Here is a 12,969-nt window from a genome sequence, read left to right on the forward strand (position 1 = left end):
GGTAAATATTTGCAGTGATAGAGTGAGATATACTTTTTGTGACAACTCTGGCTATAGATGGCCATACATTGACAGACACACTGATTTGATAAGAGCTTCTGAAAATCAGAACAGGCCCAACTTGGCCATACATGTGCTGAGCCAATAATTATATCTTACAGTGGGTTTACAGAGTACTGTCAGACATAGGTACTCGTCCACTAGTAAAGCCTGCCAGATTGATATCTAGCCAATTGTCAAACAGATATTGGTTGAGCTGGCTTGTCAGTGTGCCACATACATGAGCCAATATATGGCCATATTAGTCTGGAAGGACCACGTAGGCAGATTTTATCCGTCTGTTAAGTCTCTTAATTATGCAACGTACTGGATAAAAATTCACCTTTTTGATGGTCATTCTTGGGTGGTCAAATTATGTTGATCCAATTGTTTAGACCCCGGGGCCAATGATAAGATCATAGTGAGGGCCTATGGGAATATGTCCAATGGAGGATTCTAGTCTGCCTGATAGATATCTGGCCAACTTTAGTGAGATATCTGTCAAACAGGCCCTTAACAAGTGTCAACAAATTGCCAACTCGAACTGGGGACCTTTACCAGCTTTTATTGTCCTTCTATGGCCATCTTAATTGTTGTTTGTGCAGTAGACATTTTCTAATTACCTCATTAGACAAACTTTCCAGAGAGACATGTGCCAACTACAACCTGCCAACTGCCCTATTGTAATACTCCTCCTACTCGCAATATCGCTTTATTATACACCTATTGGATCATCATGTTCAATACCTACCTATTCCCCACCTACTGATCTGCTGATTTCTGTTCGAAACCAGTCAACGCCCATAGGCTGGTCATCTCCCCAGCCTAAAGTGATAATTTTGTGGTGATTGTAATAGCCTCCCAGGTAAAACAAAAAAAGGCAAGTATTAGTTCCATCGGAAGTGCAGGTATGAAATAAATTACAATTATAAAGGCATAACGAATGTATTAAAAATAAATCATTTCAGAGGGTACATTTTGAAAAAAAAAATCCCCATCATGACAATTTCTCCCTTTCTCTTTATTCAACTTCAAAGTTAATGGTACACTGGAATTCTAAATGGCCTGGCTTTGTAGTGAAAGTGTAGCAAGCTTGTTAAATAATTAAATTAAGTGAGTTCTGAAAATGGAGTTTAATATAATTAGTCACAAAGCTGGTGGATTCGGTTGCTGGGTTATTTTTTTCCCCTCGCAGGATTCTCTGTGCATCTGGAAGCTCTTTGTATGTGCGTGCAGTTTAGACGCCTCATTTGAATGCATTAAAATCAAATTCTCTGGGTTCTAAAGCGTTTGGCAACTTTGTCTGCAAAGAGAGAGACAAAAATCAGATACTAATTTTATTTTCTACTTCAAATCTGCTTGTTTTATGCTACACAAATTAATTACTGCTTATTCTGTTTAAGATCCAGTAAATATTGTGTTTTTGGAGCATTGGGAGAAAGGCAGTCAAGAATAAAATATTTTCCTATAATAAGATGTGCAGTAGAATATTAACCATCTTCTTGTTAAAGAATCACAAATCTCGTATTAATCTGGTGCAGAAGAATGGACTTGTGAAATTGAGCTTTTCTTAAGGTGGTCTTACACGATAATATCAGCTTGTTTGGCGAGGTTGACAAACGAGCAGATATTTCCCCAATATGGCCACCAACGGCAGGGCGGTATCAGGTTAATCTGAAAGTTCGGCCCTAGGGAATAGATGCCAATGGGATGAGGGTCGCATCAACTAGTCAATGCAGTCCTCGATCACCAAAAAAATCAAACCTCTGGCCAAGATATCGATTGGGGAGACCTGTCAAAAGCCCCATACACTAGCAGATAAGATGCTGTATTGGTGTAAAGGACCTATATTGCCAGTGTATGGCCACCTTTAGGCTTTATGATAGCACTGTTAGAAATAATACTAGCAAGGGGACATTTATGCCTTAAACCAGTGGATCCCAAACTGTAGATCGACATTCGAAACCCGAGGTAGATAGATAATCCCAGAATACAAGAAGGTCAACTGGAGGAAACATTTATTTACTACCTTAGGTATTTTTGGAACTGACTGTTAAATAAATAATTTAATTTGCTTGTAACTCTGTTATGAGTTAAGTGGAGCAAATGTTGGATCTCAGAGGATTGGTTTGGACCCAAAAAAAAACCTTTGCCTTAAACTATTGGCAATACTTAACACAAACAGGGGCTTATTTGGACTCATTACAGGTGGTTTACAAATAAAGAACCAAGAAGGGTGGGGCTCACAGACTAAACTGGATTAATTACTACTTTATGGGGGGGGGGGTGGCCAGAAGATGGCCATGCCAAACTGCAGATTTAAAGAATTTCAAGGGTAATTGCTTGGACTATTGATTGAGACCCTGCATTATATGATGACCTGAATAAAACTCTTCCCCTTCACTAATCACCTTGGTGTTATACGGTAGACATTTTACACCAATGATGGCCTTCAATGCAATAAGAAGAAAAGGAAATCTCATACATTGCCACTGATCTTGCGCCTTAATGCCTTGGGCATTAATGACGTGGGCCACTATGCTTCTGTGGAAGAAATATCTACATCCCCACCCTGTAACCTAACAAGTTTAATCCACATATAGTGAACTGACCACAAAGCTTCTCTTGATTGGCTAAGCCTGAGAATATTCTTTCCATCAAGTAAAGGTGAAGAACAAAGGAGCAACTAGTAGCAGTTACTTGTCACGGCTACTTGTCTGTAGCAGGGTATTTTTGGTGTTTTGCAGCCATGACAAGTAGCTGCTACTAGTGTCTTCACCCTGATAGGTGTGTCTTTTTATCTTATTAGTGTCTTATTATTCAAGTGAGAATGCAAAACACTAAGGTTGGTGGCACATGGGAAGATTAGGTGCCAAGAGATAAATTTTTGCTGCTGCGGGCAACAAATCTTCCTGAATTGCCTTCCCACTGGCAAGAATGTGAATTAGGAAGAATTTAAATAGGAATAGAAAAGAGAATATTTATCCAAGCTTTGATTCTCTCTGGATAAATGACCCCAGACCAGTCCTGATAACCCTATTATATAAACCCTTCCAACTTTTCCATTCATAAGCCGATCTTCTTCCCTTACTGTCTTTAATTTATTTGTAGCTACACTAATGCATCCAGCTCATCTTTGGATACCTAAAAGAAACCCATGTTGACAAGGGAATTCTCTTTGTGGACTCACTAACTTGGGGAGAGAAACACCAAACTGTGGAAGGCAAGTAACTTCTGGTGGAACGGGTAAAAGAAAGACTTAAAGATTAAAAGAAGGCCAAAGGTGAGACACCATTTAAATTAAATGCATGAAAGAGTTCATCAACATTTAGGTGGGGATTATTTAAGAGGAAGCAGTGTGCCAAAACAGTAGGTCATCCCATTCAGCTCAGTTCAAAAGTTATATCAGTAACGACTCTAACTCTCTTCTAGTGTGTAATACAGATTTAAAATATAAAAAGGTGTAAAAAATGTTGGGATAAAGCAATGGTTAGTCTAATTAATAGATTAGTAGTGTAGTAGTAGTGTGTAGCTGAATCTTGGCTAATGAGATACCACCATATACAATGGTCAATGTTTCAAATTGGGTTTTTTGCCTTCCTCTGAATCAAATAGCATTTAGGCAGGTTAAAATAGAGTCAAAAGGTTGAAATTGATGGACATGTGTCTTTTTTCAGCCTAACTTACTTTGTTACTATGTTTATCTCTGAGAGGTGAGAAGAGATTTATTGAAGTTGATCATTGTTACTCACTTACCACTGAGTATTTAGATATGTAGTGTAGTGATATTATTGTGTTGAACAGATAAGACTTCAAAGAGCCAAATTGTAAGGGCCTTGTAGAACAGGGGCGTAACTACAGAGGAAGCAGACCCTGCGGCTGCAGGGGGGCCCAGGAGGTACAGGGGGCCCCATGAGGCTCTCATTGATGAGCAATTTGAACATATATTGGTAAAACAGGATAAACACTGGATATGTTTGGGGCCCTAAAATTGATTTGCTGTGGGGCCCAGCAACATCTAGTTACGCCACTGTTGTAGAACATAATAAAGTTGTTCTGATTGGATACTGCCATGCCCAGTTACACTAATATACAAGACAAAGTCAAGACCTTGGCTTGGTGGTAAATTCAACAAATCCCTTGCTGCTATATTTTTACATTTCAAACTTTGGACAAAAAGAAGAGCAAGTTCTTTAGAATAATATGTAACTCCCATCTATAGATAAGATGCAAGAAGAAAAAACTGTAACTGCTTTTTGAATGATAGTGGGGTCTGTTGGGATCTAAGAAGGCCGCTATTTAATTATTACTAAAGAATGTGAAAATATAAACAGAATTCCTTGTAATAAATTTTTAAATCTAGGTTGCATGTTTTATTAAATGTGCTCATCCATTTTCAACTTTAAATCTATGAACTTTTTTTTTTTATTTAATAACCCGCATTACAATTTTTTTTTTCCACCACACAAAAAGAAACATCAATAGTTTGTTTTTACACTGCTCTCTGGGGAAAATACAGTGTATGAATATCCGTTTTCTTCTGCTGACAAGAGAAGAAAGAGAAAGTGATTAGCACCGTACATGAACATCCACATTAATCCTGTCATTTATTCAAATGATGGCTTGCTTAGAATTGGCAAAAACATATCAGTGTGTGAGATGTAAACCAGCATCCAATTCTGATATCTTTCTAAAGGAAAGATAAAGATTATTTGTCTTTTGACATGGATTCATGAAGATACAATTCCCATTTCTCGACTGGGCACAAAACATAAGCACTGTATTATTCCTCACATAAAGGTATGTTGGGTTCCTTAGCACATAGCAATTCAAACGTCTTAAAAAGAAAAATATAAAACTGTTTTACACTACACACAGCAGACCCATAGGCTGATACAGGGCTTAGAAGTGAAGAGAGTATAGCGGGACCCCTGATTGATGTACAGTATCAATATATGTGTGAGATACAGATCATTGTCCCCAAGGTTTGGGGGGTGCAGGAGTATAGAGCGGCAGTAGGGTTCCTAATGGATGTACAATATCAATATATGTGTGAGATACAGATCATTATCCCCAAGGTTTGGGGGCACAGAAGTATAGCAGGGCAGTGGAGTTCCTGACTGATGTACAATATATTATTTAATAATAGTAATTAATATATGTGTGAGATACATATAGTTATCCCCAAGGTTTGGGGGTGCAGGAGTATAGAGGGGTCAGTGGGGTTCCTGACTGATGTACAATATCAATATATGTGTGAGATACGGATCATTATCCCCAAGGTTTGGGGGTGCAGGAGAATAGAGGGGCCAGTGGGGTTTCTGACTGATGTAAATATCAGTATATGTGTGAGATACAGATCATTAACCCCAAGGTTTGGGGTGCAGGAGTATAGAGGGGCAGTGGGGTTCCTGACTGATGTACTATATCAATATATGTGTGAGATACAGATCATTATCCCCAAGGTTATATGGTGCAGGAGTATAGAGCGGCAGTAGGGTTCCTAATGGATGTATAATATCAATATATGTGTGAGATACAGATCATTATCCCCAAGGTTTGGGGATGCAGGAGTATAGAGGGGCCAGTGGGGTTCCTGACTGATGTACAATATCAATATATGTGTGAGATACAGATCATTATCCCCAAGGTTTGGGGGTGCAGGAGAATAGAGGGGCCAGTGGGGTTTCTGACTGATGTAAATATCAGTATATGTGTGAGATACAAATCATTAACCCCAAGGTTTGTGGTGCAGGAGTATTGAGGGGCAGAGGGGTTCCTGACTGATGTACTATATCAATATATGTGTGAGATACAGATCATTATCCCCAAGGTTATATGGTGCAGGAGTATAGAGCGGCAGTAGGGTTCCTAATGGATGTATAATATCAATATATGTGTGAGATACAGATCATTATCCCCAAGGTTTGGGGGCGCAGAAGTATAGAGGGGCAGTGGGGTTCCTGACTGATGTACAATATATTATTTAATAATAATAATTAATATATGTGTGAGATACATATAGTTATCCCCAAGGTTTGGGGGTGCAGGAGTATAGAGGGGCCTGTGGGGTTCCTGGCTGATGTAAATATCAGTATTTGTGTGAGATACAGATCAGTATCCCCAAGGTTTGGGGGTGCAGGAGTATAGAGGGGCCAGTGGGGTTCCTGACTCATGTACAATATCAATATATGTGTGAGATACAGATCATTATCCCCAAGGTTTGGGGGTGCAGGAGTATAGAGGGGCCAGTGGGGTTCCTGACTGATGTAAATATCAATATATGTGTGAGATACAGATCATTATCCCCAAAGTTTGGGGGTGCAGGAGTATAGAGGGGCCAGTGGGGTTCCTGACTGATGTACAATATCAATATATGTGTGACATACAGATCATTATCCCCAAGGTTTGGGGTGCAGGAGCAGAGGCGACCTGTTGGCGACCTGTCGGGCACGGCGCCGGCTCAGTGTGTGCAAAACTGCGCATGCGTGAAACTACGCTCCAGCGCGTATGCGCAAAGCTTTGCTACAGCGCGCATGTGCGAAATTGATTTCGCGCATGCGCAGAGGCGCATTTTCGTGAAAGTTACACTCGGCAGTCTGAGACTGAGAGAGACGGGACCGGACACGGTGTAGGCGACAGAGCAGGTACGTGCCTGGCGCACCCCCAGGTTTGCGCCCTAGGCACATGCCTACTCTGCCTACCCCTAGTTCCGGCCCTGTGCAGGAGTATAGAGGGGCAGTAGGGTTCCTGACTGATGTACAATACATTATTTAATAATAAGAATGTTCCCTCTTGTATTAATGGATTTATTATACAAAACACTCTCTTGGCTTATTCACTAGTAAATATTTCCATGGAACAGGCAGATATCCGTAAGGAAGGGAAGAGGGAAGCTTTCACATTAAGGTGTAGAATGGTTGCTACAGTGAGGAAGTTAGTGAAATCTGCTGGAAGGGGCAGTATTGGCAGATACATTGGATATTTTAGTAAAGTGTTGAATTCCTTTTGAGCAAGGAAGGAGATATAGGGTTCTAGTACAAGTTTATCTGGGGTTCGTGTATTGCCCTTTTTGGGGTCAGAAAGGAATGTAACTGTTCTATTGTCAACTTCCTCTGGAAAATTATTTTTCCAGAGGAGAGTCTGAATTTTCATCAAATATTTATTTTCCAACTCTTCATCCCTATTCTCTTAAAACAATCCCCTTTTTGTTTCCTTTCCCATTGGCGCAACAAACCCAAGCTGAAGTTGCAACATGAAAAGTTTGGGATTTTTTATTTGTCACCAAGCCAATTATTCCCGCTTAGGGGCAGATAAACATGAGAGCTGCCGGCTAAATACACAATGCAATAGAGATTATTTGCTTCTACTCACATCCGGGAATTAATTCTGCCTTTACTCCAAATTTTAAAAGCTAATATCATGGCTTTAAATTCAACATATAGAGCCGGGAATACATATACCCACTTTTTTTACTGCTAGCAACAGGCCATCATCATCTTCAAACAAATAAGTCATATTAACACATCACAATGAAACCCTCATTTCAGAGCCCTGTAGAAATCTCAGTGGGATGTACACGGTTTTGTCTCTAATTAGGCTTTCTCATATAAATGTCAAAGGGAGAAACGGCTTCCTTCAAGCATTAGAGTAAATTAACAATTTGTTTAACTATCATATTTTTCAGACGTTGGCCTGTTTTGATGTGTGGAGCTTAAGTGAATCATACCATAACATCACTTAATGGATAGCCTCAGCGCTACTCCTAAATTAAATCACGTTGGCAAAAGTCAACACGTTTTTTTTTCCCTCTGATGTGCCGGGGATGCTTCTTATTTAAAAAGCAATGGGGCTAAAATTTCCATTTCTATGAGGAAAAAAAGAGATAAACTTTATAAATATTTATAGCAATTATTTTTATAAAAATTACCACTTATTGAAGCATAGTCAGCAAAGCCAAAATTGCCAGCGCCATAGTGCTAATACAGGGCAAGAGATTTAAAGGATTTAGGAAAAACCAATATAATGTGTTTCTGTGTGTATATGGTGACTTCTTATATCCTTATAATATACAGTATGGGGTAATTTATCCCTTATAAAATATGAGTGATACTCAGAGTTTCATGTATAACTCAGCCTGCAGCCTTGTGCCTTTATATGGTCACAGAACACCTCAGTGACTTCTCATATCCTTATCATTTACAGTAGGGGGTACATTATCCCTTATAATACATGAGTGATACTCAGAGTTCCTTGTATAACTCAGCCTGCAGCCTTGTGCCTTTATATGGTCACAAAACCCTTCAGTGACTTCTAATATCCTTATCATTTACAGTAAGATGTACATTATCCCTTATAATACATGAGTGATACTCAGAGTTCCCTGTAAAACTCAGCCTGCAGCCTTGTGCCTTTATATGGTCACAAAACCCTTCAGTGACATCTAATATCCTTATCATTTTCAGTAGGGGGTACATTATCCCTTATAATACATGAGTGATACTCAGAGTTCCCTGTAAAACTCAGCCTGCAGCCTTGTGCCTTTATATGGTCACAAAACCCTTCAGTGACTTCTAATATCCTTATCATTTTCAGTAGGGGGTACATTATACCTTATAATACATGAGTGATGATACAGAGAGTTCCCTATACAACTCAGCCGGCAGCCTTGTGTCTTTATATGGTCCCAGAACACCTCTATGACTTCTCATATCCTTATCATATTATAGTAACAGGTCATTTAGAATCTGCCCACAGGTTATAATGTATAGGGTGCCCTTGCTATTACATTCTACACCCGGTGATTTTGCCATAACAACTCACAGGTTATATAGTCCATTCTCACTGAGCAAGATAGGGATGAGTTCTGATAGGCTGGATCTGCTTCCAATAAGGATTAATTATATCTTAGTTGCAGGGCCGGAACTAGAGGTAGGCAGAGTAGGCCTTCTCTGTTTCTCCTACACCCTAGTCTGGTCCCCGCTTGCAGATGAATCCGGCGTGTGTGTGCTTTTTAGCACACGTGCACTGCTCTTTTCGGCTTCTTATTTTTGCGCATAACCGCGTTGGCTTTTCGCGCATTCAGTTTTTTCTCGCATCTGGTATTTCCGCGCATGCGCACATTCGGTATTTCTGCGCATGCACATCTGTGGGCGTTATGCCCGGCCAGGCAGCCTAGGGCGCCTGCCCGGGTTGGCCCGGCGCTGCTTAGTTGCGATCAAGTACAAGCTACTGTTTTATTATAATAAAACAAATATGTATTATTTGGCTAAACTAGAGTCAATGGGAGAGGGCCTTTCTGTAATTTGGAGCTTTCTGGATATTGGATCCCATACATGTATTATATTGTATTTTATCAGTTACATGGAACAAAGAGCAGTGGAGCTGAACTAGCCATTTGCATGAGAAATAAAAGAGATGGTTAACTTTTAGTATGTTATAGAATGGCTAATTCTAAGCAACTTGGTCTTCTTTATTTATTATTTATAGTTCTTAAAGGATTTGCCTTCTTCTTCTGACTCCTTTCCAGCTTTCAAATGGGCGTCACTGGCCCCATTTAAAAACCAAAGGCTCTGTAAGGCTACAAATGTATTGTTATTGCTACTTGTTATTCCTCCTCTTTCTATTCAGACCTCTCCTATTCATATTCTTGTCTCTTATTGGAATCAGTACATGGTTGCTAGGGGAATTTGGACCAGGACACAATGGATATAAATACATATTTTCATAGAAATGTCACACAATGGCACTTTACTCTGTTTGGCAGTGATCTATAGTTGGGGGGCAGCCCAGGGGGCACGTAGATGATTAATCACCCCTTAGTGCTCTTGCATCCAGGCAATAATTAATAACCCCATAGGTCTGGTTTCATGACATGATCCCACTCTGTTTGATACTAAGGTTATTCCGTAACCCCAAACTTCAATCACACAATTCAGGATACTGAGCCCCCGCATCACTTCCTAAAACAACAATATATTCAACAGTTTCTTGAAGTACAAAGTGGATGTTTGATTGGGCAGCACCAGCTTCTCTCTCTCATTCTCCCCATGCATTTGTTGTTCTGATCTGCCCCTGAAGACAAATAGCTGGCGCCTCTCACATATGCCTGAGGCAGCACTCGCAGCCGTTTCTCACACAGACCCAAGCGCAGGAGAAACAAGCGAGCACACAGCAATACTAAGCTGCTTGTTTTATAGATGGCAACGAGAATGGAGTGGTTTATACCTGTGTCCTGGGAAATGAATGTCTGATAGCAACAATATCACACCACATCAATCTCCCCAAACTTTCCTTCCATCCAACTCAACTTTATGTCTCTGTGCAGTAAAGGTAATTACAATGTCCCTTTAATGCCACCTTTAATGGCAAAAGTCTTCTATAAATAAAAATATACAGAGAAGGAATGTTCTGGGCACACAATAAGCTATACCCTTATACTGTACTGTAATTAATATGGCACCTCCCTCCTCCCATTTGTACAAATACAAATATACTATATTTTGGTGTCTGTTTTTTAAAACTTAATCTTTTTCATAATTTAAAATCTGAAGCTTTGACCTAGTCTTTGAGCAGTAAAACAAATCTACTGTATATTGTGGAAATCACCTTCAATAATGAAAACAGGAAGTGGAACTTTGTATTTGCTGGTTTTTAAAGGAAAATAATTCTGAGCTTTGATAACTGCTAGGAAACAGCAGGCCGTCTTATCCAATAATGCCAAAAATGCACACCAATATGATGCTGTCAATAAGAAATGATCTGTTACAAGTTGTCAATCTTCCAATGACATATCTGGAAGGTGGGAATAGAATTCAACAGGTTATTATGGTCTCGGCACCAGATGACAAAGTATGATCCATGTGACATCTGTCATTTTCTATCTATGTGAGGATTCAACTAGTATTCCTGGAGAATTTCGCTATATGAACTAAAAATGCAACGATACATTACTCATTGTCTCAGCCATAAAGCAGAACAGCTGCTTCCAATGGGGATCAGATATGATCTGTGCAGCCACTGGGTCAGAATGCTCTGTTATACAGATAGCTAGAATCTGAGCTGCCATAAAGCAGGGAAGGACTGCTGCTTCCAATGGGGATCAGATAGGAATATTTCGTTAATAGCATAAGAAAATAATCACAAATAAACACACACCTCAATCAAACGAGTGAAAAATAACAAAGATGAACAAAGTCTTTAGGTCAGGCCACTCACATATAAACAACAATATAACCACAACCACTGCCACTTCTTCCCAAACCCACCCTTCAAAGGACAACCAATGATCAAAGTCCTTCTTCTGTCCTTTTTGGCTTCCTCCCAACCCCAAAAAAAGGCCTAGTCCAGAACCCTTCGCTCATGCCTTTGGAAATCACTGCCAACACTAACCTCTTCCCGCACCCAAAAAAGAATTAAAAACCCAAGGAAAATAAAATTGTAGACTTCTGCTGAGGGGCTGATGAGCAAACTCCTCCAATACAAACTTGGCTCTGCAGCAATGGAAAATAAAGTAGGACCCCAGCACCACTCTCTAGATGCCTTTTTAATATCAGCAGTGGTGGTGAGCCTTGTCACTTGTACAAAGAAGATGTCTGCCTGGAGTTGCCCAAGGGATTGGTAGACTTGAAACGTGGCTTCAGGTGTTTTTATACTGTTGACATTGGATGAAATTATCATAAGAGGTAAGAAAGCCATAATTAAATTTCACTTTTAATGCTTACTTCTCCTGCTCTCCCTTTTATCCTCCTGGCTAGTGTCTCCCTCTAGTTCACCAAATCTTTTGACATGAGTACCTGAGGATCTTCATCACCCAAAGATAACTCATCAGAGTCTTCTATCTGACTCCTACAACTACCCTCCATCTCCTTTCTGAGGTTATCTCTTTTTGATCTTGAAGAAATGCCTCTCAGTTTCCATATCTGATTGAGATTCCTCTCCTCTCTCACTTTTATTGCCTAAACGTTCTGCCACAATGTTATCTGTGACCAACTCCAGCCTACACTCTATTGGGCCCTCACCTCTTGTTTTGCCCCTTCCTTTTTAATTTCAGTGTTTCTTTCTCTTCTTCCCTTCCTAATCCTTTTAACTCCTCCACAGCTTCCCCCCCCCCAGATTTGCTTTCTGATAAGGCATAAAACTTATTTTACAAACTTATTTCCATTGATGGAACACACTTTGGTGGAAGAGGTTGCTTTACCACTTTTTTCCTTTCTTTTTTTTATTTTCTGTAGAATCCTCAGAATCATTGGTAGAATTAGACATGTGACTCACTGCTTGGGAGAAAGATGAGGATTTAAAGGGGCCAGTAATCTCTGGGTCTTGTTCTGAATATCCTAACTGGTTTACAGAGGATTGCTGGTCTTGGGGCAGATCACTATGAAGTTCCTCCTGAATTTCCTCTAACAAATCCTCTGCAATTTCCTCCTCTAGCTGGGGGCAGTCTCTCATGATATTATGGAGAGCTTCTAGACAATCCCTGTGAGGATGACAAAAATGCCCACACAAATTGCACTTTACATCCTCACACTGTTTGCTGGTATGCCCTTCCCCATCACACAGTGAGCACCTTACTACGGGACAGTCTCTTGCTCAGTGTCTGAAGGACCCACACTTAAAACATGCCCTCGGCTGACCAGGATAAAACACTATACCTCACTCACTTCAGATGTACAGTGAGTTGGGCAAATATTGAGGAATATGGTGCCTCACTATTAATTTGTGCGCACCAGCCACCAGACCAGTAGTCATTATTGTCTATATCCATACACAGTGGGGTAAGCACTTTCCAATGTCTCTTTGACCAAAGTAATATGTCCTCTGGTGGGACGCAGTCATTTTTTAATAGAATTGTGACCTTTCTTGTGTGAGGTTTGGTCATTGGAATAACCCTAAAATTCTTCCATGGGCCAATATTCCCAAAATTATCAT

This window comes from Xenopus laevis, chromosome 4S (assembly GCF_017654675.1).
Source record: "Xenopus laevis strain J_2021 chromosome 4S, Xenopus_laevis_v10.1, whole genome shotgun sequence".
Taxonomy (NCBI): Eukaryota; Metazoa; Chordata; class Amphibia; order Anura; family Pipidae; genus Xenopus; species Xenopus laevis.